Below are 21,161 nucleotides of genomic sequence, written 5' to 3'. Positions count from 1 at the left end.
AAGTAGGAGGGCCGCTGGGGTGCCCAGGGCATCTCCACCTTGTGCACAGGTCTCTCCATCTCTCTTTCCTTTCACTGTCCTCTTTCTGTTCCCTTGTTCGCTCTCACCCCTTACCTTGACTTGCCTGCTTTCATTTCCAGCTCTCCCCCCTCTTTTCTTTCTCTGCTCTCTCTCTCTTTCTGTGTTTTTGTTCATTTTTTTATGATGGAAAAATTCCAGTTTATACTCAAAAAATGAGCCTGGTATAGAGGACCTCCAAGCACTTGTCCCCCGGCTTCAACAGTTGCTTTTTGTGACCAGTCTGACTTCATCCAAACCTTCCGCTCTGAATCACTTTGCAGCACACAAGAGGTCAGATAACTTTATCTGTAAAGAATTCAGTATGGATTGCTAGAAGCTGAAGGCAATCTCTTTCCTCCTTCCCTCCCTCCTTTCCCCCTTCACGTTCCTGTTGTCACAGCTGAAGCAGTGAAGGACAGCCCCCTAACATCACGGAGTACCAGTCCTCTTGCAGATTGCTCTGGTTGTCTTGTAAACATCTCTTTCTCCCGAGACTCCAGCTTCTTGTCAGCCTGCACCCCTGCTGGTCTTTGTTTGGCCCTATCTCCCCCTGCCCTGTTGTTATCACCCTCTTTTCCTGCAAAACACACAAGCTCTTTGGACCATACCTGCATGAGTTTACTTTCAAAGGCAGCACGATTTGTATGATTACAAAGTGAAAATTATGTTTGCTTCAAGGCCCTTAACCTTGGCATTTTGTTTACGTAGAGGACCGGACATCTGATAAGAAAGATTAAACTCCAGGAAATAACAAGGGCTCAGAGAGAGTAGAAAGATATATTTCTAACGGTTTTTGTTTTAGAAGAATTTATTTTATTTTTTTTTAATTTTTAATTTTTTAATTTTTTTAGATTTTATTTATTTGAGAGAGAGAGACAGAGATAGTGAGAGAGCACAAGTGGGGAGGAGAGGGAGAAGCAGGCTCCCCACAGAGCAGGGAGCCCGATGAGGGACTCGATCCCAGGATCCTGGGATCATGACCTGAGCCGAAGGCAGACGCTCAACTGACTGAGCCACCCAGGCGCCCTTGTTTTAGAAGAATTTAAAGAAGAGCTTAAAACAAAAAGAACTTGGGGGCAAGCGAGGGCCTGAACACATGGTTGGGAAGATTCCCGTGGCGAGAGCTGGGAGCCGTGGTTGCCTTGACAACGTGGAACAGGCACTCAAAGTGACTCTCCGAGTCTTCTTTCAAGCCCTGACAGAGGTTAAGTGGTTTGTCTGGCAGAGGCAGAAAATTAACCTTTTTCCGGAGGTTTTCCTCTGGGCAGGAGGGAAAAGGGGTTATCTTTGTTGTAGCTGAAGTGAATTGGCAGCAGCCTTCAGCGCTTAGCTGCTCACAGGGAGGTTGGTGTTGATGCACAAGGGTTGGTGCTCAGGGCTGTGGTCGTCTCATGAATGCAGAGCACACGTGCCTCTGACCTCGTGCAGAGCTCTGCCGGTCCAATGGTTACATGTCCATGTTCATGGCTTCAACCAGGATAGCGTTCTTGGACGCTTCAGCCCTAACTGAAGAAGGAGGTCCCCTGGGCCCCTCTGTGGATTTGGTTATTCAAGGAAGTAGTTAGTTTTATCCAAGGTCCTCCCCCACTGGTGGTCATGAGCTCAGTCAGGCCATCCCTGCCGAGGATGCACACTCTGGAATTACCCACTCCTCTCCGGGGCCTGGATTTTGGTGATGGGTCTTGCCACTCATCCGTTGCCTCTCTGAGCCTCAGCTTCTCTCCGAGGGAATGTTTCTTATGGTTATTGAAGAGAGAACTCTTAGATCACTCTTTAAATGTCTTAGGAATTAAGAGTACAAAACCCTTCTCTTCACAGCTCCATCAGGCCTCCAGGTCCCTCTTGCACATCAGCCGGGTACAACCTTTGACAGCGTGGGTGACTGTGGTTGTGTGGGGACTGTGGACTTTAAGCGTTCTGGGAAGCAATATCTAGAAGATCTTGAGGATGAAGTTGTTACTCCATGAAAATAACAAGGATTATTTACGTGTGTACTTCCACCAGTGGTTCTTAAACTTGGTGAGCATCAGAATCACCAAGAGAGCTTGTTAAAGCACAGATTTCTGGGCCCCACTCTCAGAGTTTCTTGTACCACAGACCTGTGATTTTGTTTTTCTATTCAGAAAAAAAGGATCTTAGGAATGATCATGCTCCCAAACCTTATTAGGTAGCAATCAAAATACAGGCCTATCCTCAATTATTTTTGGTGTAAGGTAAGAGCATAACTGAATAATAAAAACAAATTCTGAAAAAGTTGACAGTGTTTTTGCAAATACAAGATTTATTTTAATAACTTCTTAAATTGTGAGATATTACACATATATAGGCTAGAGCATAAAACATGTTTGTATGGCGACTGCCTAGGTTGCAAAATAAAACTTCACCAGCACCCACAAGCTCTCTCTGGCCTTTTCTGTTCACAACTTTGTCTCTCCCCACTACGAGTAACCACTGTTCTGACATCGGTGATCATCACTGCCTTGTTTGCAATATAATTTTACCACGACATATGTTTTTTAAACAGTCACATAAATGGACTCACATAGTGTGTGTTTTTTTTAATAGTGATCTCTATACCCAACATGGGGCTTGAACTCACGACCCCAAGATCAAGAGTCGCATGCTCTTCTGACTGAGCCAGCCAAGTGCCCCTAGTATGTGTTCTTATGTGTCTGGCTTCTTCAACTGGACATTTTTTTTCTCCAACGATTTATAAAATGTTTTTGAACATTTATTTGCCTTCACCTGGATTCAACAATCATTTACATTTTGCCATATTTGCTTCATAACTTGCAGACACGGTGGTGCTTTGCTCCTAAGTACTTCGGTTATTCCTGTCTGAAGACTTAGACGTCCTCCTATATAACCACAATACCATTTGACAACTAAAAAAAAATTAACAGTAGTTCCATGATATTATCTTATATGCAATCCATATGTGAATTTCCTGGTTGTTGCAAGAATGTTTTTCATAGCTATTTTTATCCTAGACACGTCCCCCATATTAGTTTTCTATTGCTACCATAAAAATGACCACAAGCTTAGCATCTTAAAAAACACAAACTTATTATCTCACAGTTTTAGTAAGCCAGAAATTTGGGTGGGCTTCACAGGGTCCTCCGTTTGGGGTCTTACAAGGCCAGCATCATGGTGTCGGCAGAGCTGTGTTCCTTGCTGCATGTTGAGAAGGAATCTGCTTTCTACCTCATTTGGGGTGTTGGCTGAGTTTAGTTCCTTGGTGGTTGTAGGACCAGGTACTCATGTCTTTGCTGGCTATCAGCCGGGGACCAGTGTTTGCTTTGCTTTGAGGCTGCCCACACTCCTCCTGTGTTCTCTATATGGCTTCTCCAGTGGTTGGGTCCCTCTCATGCTTCCAATCCCTCTGACATCCTCCTTTTGCTGTGTCTCTCTGACTCCAGCCAAAGAAGGGTATCTGCCCTTACCAGCCCATGTGATTGATTACATTGGGCTCACCTGCATAATGTAGGATAGTCTCCCTATTTTAACTACATCTGCAAAATTCTTTTTTTTTTTTTTTTTAAGATTTTATTTATTTATTTGACACAGAGAGAGATAGCGAGAGCAGGAACACAAGCAGGGGGAGTGGGAGAGGGAGAAGCAGGCTTCCCGCCGAGCAGGGAGCCTGATGTGGGACTCGATCCCAGGACCCTGGGATCATGACCTGAGCCGAAGGCAGATGCTTAACGACTGAGCCACCCAGGCGCCCTCTGCAAAATTCTTTTAGCTACTAAACTAACATGTTTACATGTTCAAGGGATTTAGGGAGTGGATATTCTACTGACCACATCCCGATACCACAGGACACCCACAAATTAAGTCTCAGTAGATTTTAAAAGATAGATATCATACAAGGTATTTTCTGTGACCACAGTGGGCTGAAGAGGAAATTAACACATTCTTAAACAACCAGTGACTCAAAGAAATCACCGGGACATTGGAAAATACTTTGAGACAAATGAACAAGGAAACACAACATACCAGTACTTCTGGGATGCAGCAGAAGCAGCACTACGGGGGACATGTATAACTACGTGTGCTAACATCAAAACACAAGTCAACAGCCTAACTTTACAACTTAAGGAACCAGAAAAGGGGGAAAAAACTAAATCCAAAGCTAGCACAAAGAGGGAAATAATAAAGATTAGAGCAGATATCAGTGAAATAGAGAATAGAAAAACAGTAGAGAAAACCAACAAAACCAAAAGTTGGGTCTTCAAAAAGATCAACAAAATTGGCAAACCTTTGCCTAGAATTGACTAAGAAAGAAAAAGACTCTGATTACTAAATTAGGAGAATATAGATGAAATGGTTAAATTCCTAGAAACAAAACCTGCCAAAACTAAATCACAAAGAACTAGGAAATCTGAATAGACCTATGACTCTGAAGGAGATTGAATCAGTCATCAAGAATCTTCCAACAAAGAAAAGCTCTGGACTGGATGGCTTCACTGCTGCATTCTGCCTGCATGAGGTGCGGAAGGGGCCAAACCACAGGAGTTTTGTCCTGATGGAACTGGAATGGGCCACTCTTCTGGCCGATTTATCATCCCAGAAGCTCATCAAATCCCGTTGTTGAAGAGTTTTTATGGAGCTTAATCTCCAGCTCCCCCCACCCCTTCTCTTCCTTTCCAGAGGTTGGCAGGTGTGGCTGAAAGTCCTAGTCCTCTATTTGTCTTTCTGATGACCATCCCCATCCTGAGCCTATCTAGGGGCCCCGCCCCAAGTCACCTCAGGTATGCCCAAAAGGGGTCCTTTTGAATGACCAAAAAAACCCGCCTCCTATCAGGAAATTCTAAGGATTTTTGGAGCCTTGCACCAATAATGAGGATGGAAATGTTATACACTATATTTCTTATTATATCACAGATTTCAATTCTTGAGGTTTGTTTCACAGCCCAGAATATGATCTGTCTTGGCATCTGGTTTGAGAATAATGTGGATTTGACTGTTTTGGGGTAGAGTGTTCTGTAAATGTCAATTAGGTTCTGTTGGGTGATGTTGAATGCTAACTCCTGTCTAGTTCTGTCCTTCATTCTGAGGGAGATATTGAAGTCTTCAGCTGTAATTGTGGATTTTTCCATTCTCCTCTCAGTTGCTTCACATATTTTACAGTTCTGCTGTTTGGTGCATATACATTTAGGATTGCTGTGTCTTCTTGGTGATTTACCCTTTTATCATTATGTGATGTCCCTCTCTGTCACTGGTAATTTTCTTTGCTCTGAATTCTACTTTATGACATTTTACTTTGAAGTACATGAAATATAAATGAAATATACTGATAATATAGCCACTCTTCTTAGTCTGCTTTGTCTTACATTAATAAAGCCTTTCTTCCTTTCTTTTAATTAATTTTTACATGGTATATCTTTTTGAATCCTTTTACTTTCAACCAACTTATATCATTATATTTGAAGGGAATTTTTTTTTTAAACAGAATATAGTTGGTTCATTTTTTAAAATCAATTCTGCCAAACTCTGTCTTTTAATTGCTATATTTACATCATTTACATTTAATGTAATTATTGATGGGTTGTGGCTAAATTTTGACATTTTAATTTATTTTTTGGTTTCTTTTATTTTTTGTTTCTCTATTTTCTTTTTCTGCCTTTCTATGAATTACTTGAGTGTTTTTAGAGTTCCGTTTAGATTTATCTCTATACTTCTTTGTTTGCTTTGTTTGGTTGTATGTTGTATAGCTTCTTTAGTTGTTGCTTTAGGTATTACATTACATATATAATGTATCACAGTCCATTGGTATGGTCATTTTACCAGTTTGAAATGTAGAAACCTTACTTTACATTCCTTTACATTTGTGATATATTCAGAAAACTCAAGAGAAAGAAAGTCTATTTTATTTACCCATATTTTTGCTTCTTTGTTTTTTTTTTCATCCCTGATGTTTCAAGATTCCCTTTTTTGGGGCATTTGGGTGGCTCAGTCTGTGGGCATCTGACTCCTTTTTTTTTTTTTTTTAATGTTATGTTAGTCACCATACATTACATTATTAGTTTTTGATGTAGTGTTCCATGATTCATTGCTTGCGTATAACACCCAGTGCTCCATTCAATACGTGCCCTCCTTAATACCCATCACTGGGCTATCCCATCCCCCTACCCCCCTCCCCTCTAAAACCCTCAGTTTGTTTCTCAGAGTCCATAGTCTCTCATGGTTTGTCTCCCCCTCCGAGTTCCCCCCTTCATTTTTCCCCTCCTACTATCTTCTTCTTCTTCTTCTTCCTTTTTTTTTTTTTTTTAACATATAATGTATTATTTGTTTCAGAGGTATAGGTCTGTGATTCATCAGTCTTACACAATTCACAGCGCTCACCATAGCACATATCCTCCCCAATGTCTATCACCCAGCCACCCCATCCCTCCCACCCTCTGCCACTCCACCAACCCTCAGTTTGTTTCCTGAGATGAAGAATTCCTCATATCAGTGAGATCATATGATACTTATCTTTCTCTGATTGACTTATTTTGCTTAGCATAATACCCTTTAGTTCTATCCACATTGTTGCAAAGGGCAAGATTTAGTGTTTTTTGATGGCTGCATAATATTCTATTGTATATATATATACACCACATCTTCTTTATCCATTCATCTGTTGAGGGACAATCTTGGCTCTTTCCATAGTTTGGCTATTGTGGACATTGCTGCTATAAACATTGGGGTGCATGGGGCGCCTGGGTGGCTCAGTCATTAAGCATCTGCCTTCGGCTCAGGTCATGATCCCAGGGTCCTGGGATCGAGCCCCACATCGGGCTCCCTGCTCCGCGGGAAGCCTGCTTCTCCCTCTCCCACTCCCCCTGCTTGTGTTCCCTCTCTCGCTGTGTCTCTCTCTGTCAAATAAATAAATAAAAAAATAAAAATCTTTAAACATTGGGGTGCACATACCCCTTCGGATCACTACATTTGTATCTTTGGGGTAAATACCCAGTTGTGGGCATCTGACTCTTGACCCCAGCTGAGGTCTTGATCTCAGGATCATAATTTCAAGCCCCACATTGGGCTCCATGGTGGGCATGGAGCCTACTTAAAAAAAAAAATAGATTCCCTTTTTTTATCACTTTCTTTCTATGTAAAGAACTTCCTTTAACCCTTCTTTAAGGGTAGTTTTGGTCATGACAGATTCTCTTGATTTTTCTTATTCTGAGAATGTCTTGATTTCCCCTTCATTCTTAAAGGATAATTTCACTGGATATCCAATTTTGGGTTGACAGTTCTTTTCTTTAAGTACTTGAAAAATATGACACTTCTTTTTGGCCTTTATGGTTTCAGATGAGAAATCTGCTGTCTTTTGAATTTTCTCCCTGTAGCTAATGCATTGTTTCTGTCTGGCTGTGGCTGCTTTCAAGGTTTTCTTCTTCATCTTTAGTTCTTAGACATTTGATCATGATTTGTTTTGGAGTGGATTTCTTTGGATTTATCTTATTTGGAGTTTAAATTTCTTGAATATGGAGGTTTATGTTTTTCCAAATTTCACCAACATTTCCTAAAATACTTTTTCAGTTCCATTCTCTTTTTTCTCTATTTATGAAACTCCAGTGACTTGAATGTTAGGTCTTTTGTTACCATCCCACATGTCCCTGAGGCTCTGTCCTTATTTCTTTATTTCTTTATTTTTGAAGCTCTGTTCATTTTTCTCCAGTCTGTTTTCTCTCTTTTGTTCAGATTAGATAAATTATATTGTACTGTCTTCAAGTTCACTCATTCTTTCCTCTGTCCCCCTCTATTCTGCTGGTGAGCCTATCCTTTGAGATTTTTATTTCAGTTATTTTTCTAGTTCTAAAATTTCCATTTGGTTCTTCTTATAACTTCTCTTTCTTTGTAGAGACTTTCTGTTTTTTCATTTATTTCAAGTATGTTTATAATTTCCCATTAAAGCTTTCTTATAATGGGTGCTTTAAAATCCTTGTCAGATAATTTTGACAGTCTGGTCATTATGGTGACAGTCTGGTCATTAAGGTGTTGGCATATGTCAATTGTCTTTTCTGACTCAGTTTGAGATCTTCCTGGTTCTTGGTATGACTAATGATTTTTTTATTGGAATATGGACATTTGGAGAATTCTTTTAAGACTCTGGATCTTATTTAAACCTTGTATATTATCAGGAATTCCCTGGTACTGCTCCAATGGGTAAAAGGGGGGCACTGCCTTTATACTTCTATGTAGATGTGGAGGTCTAGGATCTCCAGGTGGCCATCATCAACACCCTGGGGATGGAGGACCTCCTTTTACAGCTGGGCAGGGGTAGGAGCAAAGGCTCCCCACTAGGCCCCTGCTGATATTGCCCTGATTGGGAAAGGGGACATTGTTACTGTCCCCATGTGAATGCCACTGACACCATGGAGAAGTGGCTCTGTTACCAGGTTGCAAGGACAGACTTCCTGACTCCTCTGACACTATCCTATCAGGGAGAGGGAGGGGGACTTCATTACTCCTGTTTGGGGTAGAAGTCCAGATACCCGCTGTGGTCTCCACTGTCACCACCAAGCAGGAATGTTCATTAATGCCCAGTAAGGGTAGCAGTCCCGGCTCCCCGCTAACTTCCTCTGACACCACCCTGGTGCAGAGTTTGGGTTGCCTTGCTGTAGCCTCCCAAGGTTGTAAGTTTAGGCTCTCCACTAAGCCATTGCTGGCGGGGGTGGGCTGCCATTTTTTCTGTGATGCTGGCCAGAGTAGGGCAGTTGTCTAGATTTTCTTTCTCGCTAGGCTGTCCCTTCTCTGGTATTCTGGCCCAAGAGAGCAGGCTTTTCTTTTTTCTTTCTTTCTTTTTTTAATTTTTAATTTTTAAAAAAATTTTGGTCTGTACTACTTGACATTTCTGGGTTACTGGCTTAGTTAGCTGCCAATCCTGGGACTTACGGGGGCATCAAGAAAATCCATGGAACGCACCACTGTGTCATTCCTCAGGTGCTAAGGTCTTCAACCGCTCTGCCTTCTCTTTTTCATTTTTCAGAGTCTTACATTGGTTTTATATATGGAATGACTGGGATTTTTAGTTGTACCTAGTGAAAAGAATAGGGAAAAGTACATCTATGCCATCATCCCAGAAGAAGATGGCATGCATAGTTTTAAAAATCCCCCCACCTCCCATGAGATTCTGATCTGTGCTTCCTTGCCCCTCGCCCTTCCCTTAAAAATCATTGGACTAAAAGATGTTCAAAATAATTTTCTATACTTTTTTCTAAGTTTAGAGTTTTATTTCTTGGTGTGTGTCACATGTGACAGGTTTCAGGCTGTGACAGGTTTCCACTACTCATTGCTTCTGGAGCTTGCAGGCAGCAGAACAGCTCATTTTGCCCGCTGCTCTCATGTTTTGCATCCGTGGAATTGATGAATTGATATTTCCTCTTCCTCTGGATCCATGCCCGTGTTTAACAAATAGCCTTCAGGGGCGCCTGGGTGGCTCAGTCGTTAAGCGTCTGCCTTCGGCTCAGGACGTGATCCCAGCGTGCTGGGATCGAGCCCCGAATCGGGCTCCCTGCTCAGCAGGGAGCCTGCTTCTCCCTCTCCGTCTGCCTGCTGTTCCCCCTGCTTGTGCTCTCTCGCGCTCTCTCTGTGTCAGATAAATAAACAAAATCTTTAAAAAAACAAAAAACAAAAAAACAAATAGCCTTCATATCATTCAGGAGGCCTGGAGAACTCATGTCTCAGAATACCTTTCAGATGACTCTGTCCCGTGAGTCCTGAAATTTTCAAAAACGCTGCAGATAAAATTAATGTTCTTTTGTTCCAGAAAAATGGAACAATTGTAGGAGAGCTGGCTTGGCTTGGATAGTTGAAATCCTGGCATCTGCCCAAGTAGACTGATAACAAATTGCAATTCAGACCCATTAGTCTCATCTGTCATTTAATGGAGGGTTTTCTGTTCCCAACTGTCTAGTTAGAAAAGCTGTCTGTATTGTTAGACGGCCGTGATGAACCCCTTGTCAGCTGGCAAAGGACAATTACCAAGAAATTAAGCAAATTGTTGCTTCTCATCCGATTATGGATGGTTGTCAGAGTCTTGTGTAGTTTGGAGCAGGAGACAGCTTTCAGGTTCCCATAAAAATGATGGTGCCCGGAAAAGAATGGTCAAGAAAATAGCAAGAAGAGGAGCTCACTGATCAAGCTGTTCAGGAAGACAGTGTGAGCTGCCTTGAGAACTGTAAAGACCACGATTTTCCATCCATTAATCCTCATTCTCTAAATTGGCCTCAAGAGCACATCGAACATGAGCCTTTCAAATTACGTGAGAATTTAGCTGTAGCCCTAGATTTGAAAAACAAGGCCTGCAAGAATAAAACGCGTGCTGTAGAAAAGCACAGTGCCTAGCATTTGTCATTTTCAATTTTCATGAAATGCTCATTTTCAGTCTAAAGTTAGACTCGAGATGAAGGAACATAATTACATAAAAATGAGCTCTTAGACAAATGTTAGGTTCATGATTAATTAATTACCCTGATATTAACACCTGTTCCCTCAACTGTGCACAAAGGAGGAGAACAGGGAAGGTAGAGCAGGCTAGAGGCAGAAGCTTGGCAAAGGTGGAACTTAACAGATGGAAGGAAGAGGGATGCAAGGAAGTGGCCAGTGAGGCTGAGAAGCCTGGGCGGTGGGAGTCTTGGGGGATGATAGCCTGGGAGGGAGGAAGCGGTGGCCATGTGGTCTTGGCTGGGGACCCCTGTCCAGGCCTATAGATGACCCTGGCCTTTCCCTGTTGATGGGAAAGGTGCACATGAGGTGAAATGAAGCAGAACCTGGTGGCAGGGACAGGTGTGGGGCCGGATTGCCTCGGGAGTTAGGGTGGATGGTGGATTGCCTCTCTTTCCCCTTCCGTCAAATGGGAATGAGTAGGGCAGGGGTGAGGATGACAATTCAGAGAAACTTCAGACAAAGGAGGACAGACCATGAGATGGCCCACTATAGGTGGCCTTAATCTTCTTAGTGATGGAGGAGGGGTCCTCTCTGTGCCTCCAACCCAGTGCTGATACGTAGCTGGTACCCAGTCAGTGTCTGTGGAGTGATTCAGTGAGTGAACCAACAAACAGAACCTTGACTTGGGTGGAAAATCCATTCTTTCTGCTCTCTTGTACCACCATTTTCTATCGCTGTAGCTAATTAGTGAGTCCCTTAGAATAAGGACTGGTTAGTAGATCCTCAGTGAATGTTTTTTCATTGGTGGATCAAATGGGGAAAAAACAGAATTCAGAACCAGCCTTATACCAGGGAGCTGAGAATCTGATCTCAGTGGAATTTTTTTTTTTTTTTGGAAAATTATCATTTGTTTTTGTTGTAGAAGTTGCTAATGGAGGTAAACGTGGTTCTTTTTTTTGCCTTTGGAAGTTTGGAGGTTCTGTATACAGATGTCCTAGAGCTCTTAGTGTGGTATGAACTGGGGCGGTATTTCTCATGTGAACCCATATTTGGCAAAATTTAGTACGAAGCTAGATTGTGGTTCTAAGAAGAAACATTCCACTTTTTAAGAAAGCGTGTTATGTTTAAGAAATTAGCAAGAGCTCTGTCTCAGGGCTTTCTTTTTTAAAAAAATATAGTGACACTTGAGTACCTGCATTTTGGTATATTTGTTGCTTTGATGAAGATTTATTGAATACCTGCTGTGCACCCATACTGGGCCAGACGGTGTTGGAAAGACAAGCTGACCCCCTGCAGATAACCTTGATCCTCACAACAGTTTCCAGGTGAGGAAAGTGAGGTCCAGGGAGGTGAGCCATTTGTCCAGGATCCCCAGCAAGTCCAGAGCAGACCCATGGACAGAGTCCAGTGCTCAGAGCCCCGTCTTCAGCTTGCCAGCCCCTCCGTTGCCCTCCACCTGCCCTCAGACAGCCTGTCTGGGAAGATGAACAAAACTTGGGGACTTAAATCACAGGGGCAAAAAGTCTGTGTTAGGTCCTAAAAGAGGGACATGGACTCGGCATTCTGGACCGAGTCAGATGGGAGCGTGGAGCACTGGGCCTCCCTGTCATTCCTCCCGTGGCCTGGGCAGCAGACCACTTGTGCCCCCGCACTGTGGGGAGGGGAGCTTGGTGATTCTGGGATACCCTCGGGGCTCCACCTTCTCATCTTCATGCTGAATGTTTGCCAATTGTATTACCTACATTTTCTCATTTAGTCCTTGCGTCCATCCCAGGATTTGGTCCAATTAGTGACCCCTTTTTACAAATGTAGTGGTTATCTCTTGCTGCATAACAAACTGTCCCCAAAATTAGTGGCTTCACAGAATCAGCATTTGTGTCTTCACAGTTTCTGTGGGATAGGAATCCAGGCTTGGCACAGCTGGGTGCCCGAGCACAGGGTCCCTCGTAAGGATGTCACCAAGGAGGAAGTCTCGTCAAGAACTGTCAAACTGGGCGCCTGGGTGGCTCAGTTGGTTAAACGACTGCCTTCGGCTCAGGTCATGATCCTGGAGTCCTGGGATCGAGTCCCGCATCGGGCTCTCTGCTCAGCAAGGGGTCTGCTTCTCCCTCTGACCCTCTTCCCTCTCGTGCTTTCTGTCTCTCATTCTCTCTCTCTCTCAAATAAATAAATAAAATCTTTAAAAAAAAAAAAGAACTGTCAAACTGTAGGCTGATTCCAAGTAGTATTGGGTCACTATGAAATCAGGGAAGTTTAGAAAAACTGTTTATAATTTTAAGAAAGTCACCCACGCTCAGTGTCATCCTGAGGCAACCCAGTGTGTATTTATACGTTGCCTTTTTTCTTTCTGATGCTCTTTTTATTTTTTCATTATGTAATTGAAACCACAAAATATAGTCAGTTTTGTATCAAGCAGGTCATTAAACATTTATACAGTGTTTACGTAAGTAAAGGGTATAGTATTTAAGCCATTTCATTCGATCTAGCTTTAGTGCACGTTGTACAAATATTCACATAGAAAGACAACTGTGTAAACTTTTGTCACACAAGTTTAAGTATATGTGGTATGTGTTTGGTTCGCACAGCTCTCCCTGCTTTGAAAACACCCGGCATGCACATCTTATAAAAGTCGAGGTGAGGGGTCCCCGGGTGGCTCAGTCGTTAAGCGTCTGCCTTCGGCTCAGGTCATGATCCCAGGGTCCTGGGATCCAGCCCCGCATCGGGCTCCCTGCTCCGCGGGAAGCCTGCTTCTCCCTCTCCCACTCCCCCTGCTTGTGTTCCCTCTCTCGCTGTCTCTCTCTCTGTCAAATAAATAAATAAAATCTTAAAAATAAAAAAAATAAAAGTCGAGGTGACTTTGAGAGGAGGAAATCATTTGTAGAGGTGCAGATCCCAAGTCACTCAGACCCATGTTTGGATCCTAATTGTGCTTCCGCCTAGCCAGGCGACCCTAAACAAGTTACTCAGAGGCTTGGTTCTCTGATCTGTAAAATGATGTTGTATTCATTCAACAGCCACTTACTAAACATCCATTGTACCAGGTAGTGTTCTAGGCACTCGGAATGTATCAGTGGGAGGAAAAAAGACAAAACCCTTTCTTTCACGGAGGAACCTTGAAACCAGTACACTAGGAATGGGGGGGGGTGGGCAGAGATAGGCAATAAACATAACAAATAAGTAATAAAGTACATTAGAAGGTCATAAGTGCTATGGAAAGAAAAAAAGTAGGAAAGGGTAAGAGCAGGCGGAGGATGGGAGGTGTAAATTGCAGTTTTAAACAGGGAGCTCAAGCCCACATTTGATAACCAGAGTAACTGACTCCCGGGATCATAATAAGAACTAAATGAGATGCTTCTAAAGGGCCAAAACCAAGTCCAGCACTTGGTCAGTGCCTGGGAAATGCTCATTATCGTTATGTCTACTGCTGTTGTTTTTGCTAAAAGCATATTCACCCTGGTATTCCTTTCTGGAGCAGTGCCCCAGCTCCTTCCTTCTGCTTGATTTACCCAGACCTCCTGGGAGCATGTGTTTGAGTCAGTCCAGGCGCAGCCGGGCAAGCCAGGGTGTATTTCTTTTTTTTTTTTTCCAGGGTGTATTTCTCAAGGTGCCGTATCACTCCCCGATGTCCCTTTGAGTTGAGAGACCTGGGTTCCAAGGTCCCTTCTGCACCCCCCCACCCGGCCCCCCGCCTGAGCTGGGCAGCCTTGAGCGCTGCCCCCTCCCCCCGCCCCGGCCAAGTGCAGGTTCCTCATGTGTAAAGCAGCGTGCACACACAGTGCCTGCCTCCACAGAGCTGCTGTCGGGAGGGAGACGAGAGTAGGAGGGAAGAGCAGTGTGGGAGTACAGAGCCGTGTAGAGACGTGTCCCGTCACCTGCTAAGGAGGACTCGAGGACAGGGCTATGCTGCGCCATCTGCCTTCACTTTCTCTGCGCCCCCCCTCCTGCCCGAGGTCCCCCTTAGGGGCATCCAACTGAGGATTTAGACATCTTCCTCCTCACCCTCTTCCCCTGAAGCATCAGGAGAGGGCCAGGCCACCCTCCTTGGTTTTCTGTAGCCTCCCCTCCAGGACACATTTTTCCTCGGGACAGAGAAACGAGCTGTCAGAGAGTCTGGCGTTTTTTTAAGCAGCTCACCTCAGAGCATAGGTAGTTACCCAGTCAGGATGCTGTGTGTGCTGTTAGAGAGGTGGGTTTCAAGCGGTTCTTTCTTATTGTTTCCTGACTGCGTTTGTCTGGGGAAGACAGGGAGGGTGAGGACTCCCTGTGAGAAGGGAGTGAGTTCTGTGCTGGGCGGGACAGGAATCCAGGCCACCTGTCAGCACAGGGTGCTGGGGACTTTGTTAGAAATCACGTATCAACTCAGCTGGGCTCTGGGCTCCTGTCGAAGCCCAATTGAGTTCTGTGAAGACACAAGGGCAGGACCAGATCCTGCCGCTGATGCAGTATTTGGGAGGGAGATGTATTTGGGGGGAACCTCTTTGCAGTGGTTCTCAACCCTGGCTGCTTGTGACATTTCCGGGGGTGGGGTGAGACCCAGGCACCAGGAACTTCTACAACTCTGCTCCAGGGTGCCACCAAGTTTGAGAGCCAGTGCTAAGTTTAGAGGACTTAATGTGGGGGTGGCTGTTAATGTCCCATTCCAGCAGATTTTCTCCCTCTTCCTTCTTCCAGCACAGCAGGTGCACAGAGCTGTGGACTGGAACCTTGAACCAGCCCCAGTGAGGAACATCTGATGCAGCCTGGATTTTTTTTCTTTTTGTTTGTCTTCAGCTGCACAATAGGAATCCTGAGGTCTGCTTCTGTGTCCTTTGAGCCATGCTGTGTTTTCAGAGCCCCTTCCCTTTAGGATTGGAGAACCTGAGATGAAATAAAGACAAGGTCATTACCATATGTTTCCTTTGGATCTGATGCAATAAGGAACAGATGACAAAAATGCATGGTACAGAAGATCAGTTTTAAAAAAGGGACTCGAGCACCTCTCTCCTCTGTTTCCAGGCTTCATTGTTTTGAAGGCAGGAGGCTCACAGTGAGACCGGGGAGAGGCTGATGCCTTGCCACTGGAAGCGGCGATTGCTCACCTTTCTTACCGTGTATGGGGCTGCTGAATGGCTGACTTAATGAACATGTAGCCTCAGGTTGTTGTTTTATTGTGTTTAATCCTGATAGCGAACCTGACTGTGGTGAGGCTGTAAGGCAAATTAAATGCATGATGGCTTTGAGTGATGTTAGCTGTTCTGTGATCTGGGACCAGTCTCTGTCAGAGATGCCAGGGAACCAAGGAACAAAGACCCAAGTAAATCCTGCCAGAGCAGAGAGGTGTTGGGGAGGTGGCTCTCCCTGCCTGGGTGTACACGTGTGTGTGTGTGTTTGTGTGTGTGTTGGGGTTGGGGGGGGTGTGCACCAGAGGTGACGGACGGAACGGCCTTGTGTGGAGGTCTCCATCTAGATCGTGTGTTTGGTCTTTCCCTCATAAACACCATCTCTTTGTAGTGAGAAGGCCAGTATTTGGGAAGGGATAGTGATGCTAAGTGACCATGAGTTAGGTCCTTTCCTCTCCCTTTCGCCTTGTCCCGGTGGCCCGCCTCTGAGTGTGTGACAAGGAAGCCGGCCCGACTGCTCCGTGACACACTGTGGGCCCAGCCAAGGGAAGTAGCCCGGCGACCCCTCCTACGTGGCCCTCTGTATACATTATTGCGTTTCTCCTTACAACACCCGCTCAGATGGGCTTCGTTACCCCAGTTTTCTAGATGGAGGACACTTGGCTAGGGCCACAAAGCTAACAATGATGTTAGGACTTGAACCCGAGTCATTTGGCCCCAAAGTGGAATGTCTCTCCCGTAGATCACGCTCTGTCCAAGTCTTCATGGACTGAGGAGTGTGAGCCTGAGGAGGCCTCAGTGAGGTACCCAGAGGGTGACTGGCTGCCCCGATTCTTCCTTCACAGGCCAAATGCTGTTTCATATCAGGGACAGTAAAGTTGGCTCAGCCTCCGTAGGCTTCGTCATGGCCCGATCGGTGTGCTGCGGGAAGCCCTAGCAAGGCCGGCTCAGATAGGAGCTTGAGCAGTCAGTGAGGTATGAATGGCAGATCTCAAGGGATGACGTGTTGAGCCTCACTTGTGTTCTGAGGGAGCTCACCTTCTGCATAGGGCTCCGTGTTTGGCTGTGAGTGTGCAAAGTATTTTTCATGCTAAAAACCTGGCATTGTAAAATGTAGAATTGCAGTGCGGAGGAATGATGCTCGTTGAGATCCCAGATTCATAAATTCAGCCTCTTGACAGCTAGGTTGTGCTTTCTGGAGTTCAGGGGGATATAAAAGTTGACACCTTTATATAGATCTATGTGGCGTTCGGCTGAATTGCAGTTGCTTTTGGAGCGATAACTTCGAATTGCTTGGTTTTGTTTTAAAAACAAGTCTATAGGGCGCCTGGGTGGCTCAGTTGGTTGGGCGACTGCCTTCGGCTCGGGTCATGATCCTGGAGTCCCGGGATCGAGTCCCGCGTCGGGCTCCCTGCTCGGCGGGGAGTCTGCTTCTCCCTCTGACCCTCCGCCCTCTCATGCTCTCTATCTCATTCTCTCTCTCAAATAAATAAATAAAATCTTTTTAAAAATAAATAAATAAATAAATAAATAAATAAATAAATAAATAAAAACAAACAAGTCTATAGCAACGTGGGTGTTGGCTTATTTGGAAAGCAGGGGAATGAAGAGGGATTTGGAAGACAGTGCACATCCTTCGCTTGACTTCTCTGGTGGTCTCGTGGAGGGGTCTTACCAGGTTGGCACTACCCCACAGCTTGTGGTCAGCCGTGGGCAACAGAGCCACGGACACAGGGCTCCCCCTTGGGGTCACCGGCAGGGCTGGGCCTGGAGGGGGCCGGATTCCAACAGACGCTGTTTAAACTCTGATTTGTTCAACAACTCTCTCGTGGGAGGGGGATAACCTGATGTGGCATCAAGAAAAACTCGTATGCCTCTCCGACTTCAAAATAGGAGATTTATTACATGAAGGCATTACGTGAGATTCTCCAAGTCAGACAGTGGCTTGGAGGCATTGTGTGGAGGCATATGACACGATTGAAAATTTAGGTAGTAAAATTGATCGCCCATTTCCCAGTAGCACTTTGCGTGCAGAACAGAGTTCCAGAATTGCAGCTGCAACACCCCCAGACTTGACAGGCCTCCCCTCCAGTTGGTCTCGGAGTTGGTAGAAGGGCAAGGAGGTTGCATCCCCTAGCATTTCTGTGTAACCCTGCAAGATGTCCTCAACAGAGATGCCATCACACCAGCTGGAGAAGGAATTCTAAGTTAACTTCCTTGGGTTTCCACTTGTGTGGTGTTTTATGGAATGCCCGCCAGAGAGTTGTTCTCTTCGCTCTCCCTTTATCTGCCTGCGGTCACAGACTCAAAAACTAAAAAGATCAAAACCAGGGCGCCTGAGTGGCTCGGTCGATTTAAGTGTCTGCCTTCGGCTCAGGTCATGCCAGGGTCCTGGGATCAAGTCCCACATGGGGCTCCCTGCTTGGCAGGGAGCCTGCTTCTCCCTCTCCCACTCCCCCTGCTTGTGCTGTCTCTCGATCTCTCTCTCTCTCTGACAAATAAAAATCTTTAAAAAAAGAAAAAGATCAAAACCCTTCAAGCAGGGTTTCTCCCCTTGCTACTAGTGACATTTGGGGCAAATAGTTTTTTGTTCTAGGGGCTGTCTTGTGCATTGTAGGGTAGCACCACCACTATGAAGTGACAGAGATGTCTCCCGCATTACCAGATGCCCTTGGGGAGAGGATATTCTGCGTTGAGAACCCTTTTCTTAGGGAAAGGAAGGAAGAAGGGCCTTTAACATCTTTGTGTGTGCAGCCCCCCCCCCCGCCTCCAAGATCTTTGTCCACAGGGCTGGGTTTTGAGTAAATCGTTCCCCAGACATGGAATTTCTAGCCACTTGACAAAAGTTAAGACTTTTAAGCAGTTTAATTTCAGAAAGATGTCTTTGAGGATTGGTACTAAGATGAGGCATTAGAAGACCAGAAATAGCTCTTTTGGTTTTGGGGAGTTTTTCAAAGTTAGCAAATCAAGAGAGGTTCCAGAAGAGTTCTATGACTTTTTCGGGAAATGCATTTCTGAGCAGGGTCAGTCTCGGACCACGTTTATGGTTCTTATGGGACGGGCTCCTGTCTGCTCTGGCATCTCTTCACCGGTAGAATGAGCAGTACTGAGGGTGCCGGCTGGGCCCTGTGTGCAGCAGATGGGAGGAAAGGGGCAGGGGCATCCCCTGCCTCCTCTGGGCAGGCTGCTCAGGCACTGCAGCCTGGGGGCAGGTGAATGAACATACATCGAAATCAAACTGTCAGGAGTGGATAAGGGTCCTTGGAGCAGTGGTTTTCAAACGGTGCTCTTTTAGCAGCTGTTACTACCTTTTCTTCAAACAATATGTGCAGAAACCCAATATAAAGAGAACGGGTCAGAGCCAAGTTTGAGGCCAGGGTGCAAGAAGGGGACCCACAGTCCCCCCATCCCTCACCTCACCTCGCCTCGCCTCACCTCACCTCGCCTCTCCTCACTTCCAGGGAGAAGGCACTTTGCATTATACATCTGACTGAAAGTAGGCTAATGCTTGGTTGGGTAACGATCTTTTCCTTTTTTTCCTGACTGGATCTATCATCATTTTTTTCTATTTTGGGTTAAAGTGGTTTTCAAAACCATAATCCAAGATGGATATAATAATGCTGTTCCATTGCTGTTTAATTTTTCTCTCAATACAGAGGCAGATTCAAGGGCTGAGAACATACACACATACACACACACACACACACACACACACACACACACATATGTTCATTTGAAGTATTTTGATATTCTCTTATGAAAAGCTTAAATATATAGAAAAATAGAGAAAAGAGAACTCCCCTTCCCCCCCCCCCCCCCCCCCCCCGCCCCATGTAACAGTTGTCATGATTTTGGTCACATTTGCTTCACATGTTTCCTTAAACTTCTAACAGATGAGAATTTTAAACGACATTCACAATAACAAGGTCTGGGAATATTTTTACCCTGTTCCCCTTACCCACCCCGCCTCCACTGCCCCAGTTCATCTCGTGGACCGACGTGATTTGAATTTAATTTGTGAAACCTATGTGAGGGAGACCAGTTTGATTCAACATGCAAGCAATCCTTTTTTTTTTTTTTTTTACTTATTTTTTTAAAAAATTCAATTAATTAACATACAACAACATGCAGGCATTCTTATATCCATTTAGATTTTGGGGTGCCTCAACCTGAGCAAAACGAAACATACGGAGGACAGCTCCTACCCTGGGTTTTGTTAGAAAATGGGAGTTCTTAAGTGGCCTCTCTGGGAAACTGGGGAAAATTAGTTAGTTCTGTGCCTTGCCTGCAAGGGCTGGGGGTGGGCAGGTAGCCGGTAGAGAAAAGATAAGGAAATCTCAGAAGGTGAATTTGGAGGTTTGGGGGAACAAGCCCTCCCATCGTGTGGTGGTCTCATTCTTGAGTTGGCAAAGTGCTTGGTGCATGACGCCCCTGCAGACCTGGGGTCCTGGGCCCTCGGGAGCTGTGTTGTGCGCCTCACGGCTCTGGCATTGTGTGGGGCCAGCCCACTGGGGGACCAGCTCCCATGGGAGCCAGGCTGTTAGACTGGCGGGTTATTCACTACCTGCCTTGCAACAGGAGGCGTGGAGCCAGTGATCAGAGTTGAATTCCTCTTTTTCTTGGAGTTTACTCTGCTGTTTTTACAAAATAGCACCTAAAAGGACGCAAGAATCTTATGTAAGAAAAATAGCCCATTGGGGGCTGCAGTTTACCTGACACCTTGCCCAGTTCCTGTCCCACATGCCCTCGCATCCTGGGTTTTCAACTCTCTCTCCATTCATTCACCTGCAGAAAGACTGGGTTGTTTGCACTTTTGATAGAAGTACGCCTTACATCCATAGTCCATTCCACATGGAACCATTTAGAATGATCCCTGCCCTATGTTCATTTCTGTGTTAGCTGTTTTTTGAAGTTAAGGACTGCTCGAAAAGAAATAGTGTGACAGTGTAGAGGTTTTATGCTTACTTGACTTTGTCAGCTTGGAGATTGGTTAATCAGTAACTTCTTTTTAAAGATTCTACAGTAAGTGTGTTTTCAGGACAGAAAACAAACTTTCAGAACCTTAGATTTAGGCTTGGAAGTACAAGCCAGGTGATTTCTCACTAAGTTTAATTTTTAATAATGGTTTTAATGGGTCTTCCTAACCAGGCAATAGCCTGATTCACCTAATGGAATAAATGGAATATAAATAAGTCTAAAAGAGCTTACAGGGCCCAGTTATGTGGAGAAACACAAGATTTGTTTTCAAATGAGCATACTACTGAAGTAGGCAGATATTCCTCTTGAATTTGTGATTGCTTTCAAATTGAACTACGTTCGTGAATTAGCGTCACGATCCCCAAAATACACGCTGACAAAAATGGTAATGCCCAATTTCATACAGTGTCATTCACCCGTTACTTGCATGGCCCAGGGGAGAGGTGTGCAGAAGACATTGAGTTTCTTTTCATTAAACTGACCCTGGGAAAGGTAGGGGTGGCATTTCAGTAATAGCTTTCTTCCCAGAATGAATTGCTTCTTCCCTCACTTTACAAATTGGCAGAAGATATATGTAGGTTGGTAAATATTTTTGCGGTGTGATTGCTTTTTAAAATTGAATCGCAAGGCCAGTGCATACGT

General features: G+C 44.8%; 1 protein-coding gene across 1 annotated transcript in view; it reads left to right on the top strand.

The window, feature by feature from the left end:
• The window catches only part of LARS2 (leucyl-tRNA synthetase 2, mitochondrial), a 148,207-nt gene that overhangs the window by 32,559 nt on the left and 94,487 nt on the right, over positions 1-21,161 (top strand). The gene's annotated exons all lie outside the window — the stretch shown is intronic.

Source organism: Neomonachus schauinslandi, chromosome 1, assembly GCF_002201575.2.
Source record: "Neomonachus schauinslandi chromosome 1, ASM220157v2, whole genome shotgun sequence".
Lineage (NCBI taxonomy): Eukaryota > Metazoa > Chordata > Mammalia > Carnivora > Phocidae > Neomonachus > Neomonachus schauinslandi.
Note: the sequence above shows the minus strand (reverse complement) of the source record. Positions and strands in the feature narration are given on the sequence as shown.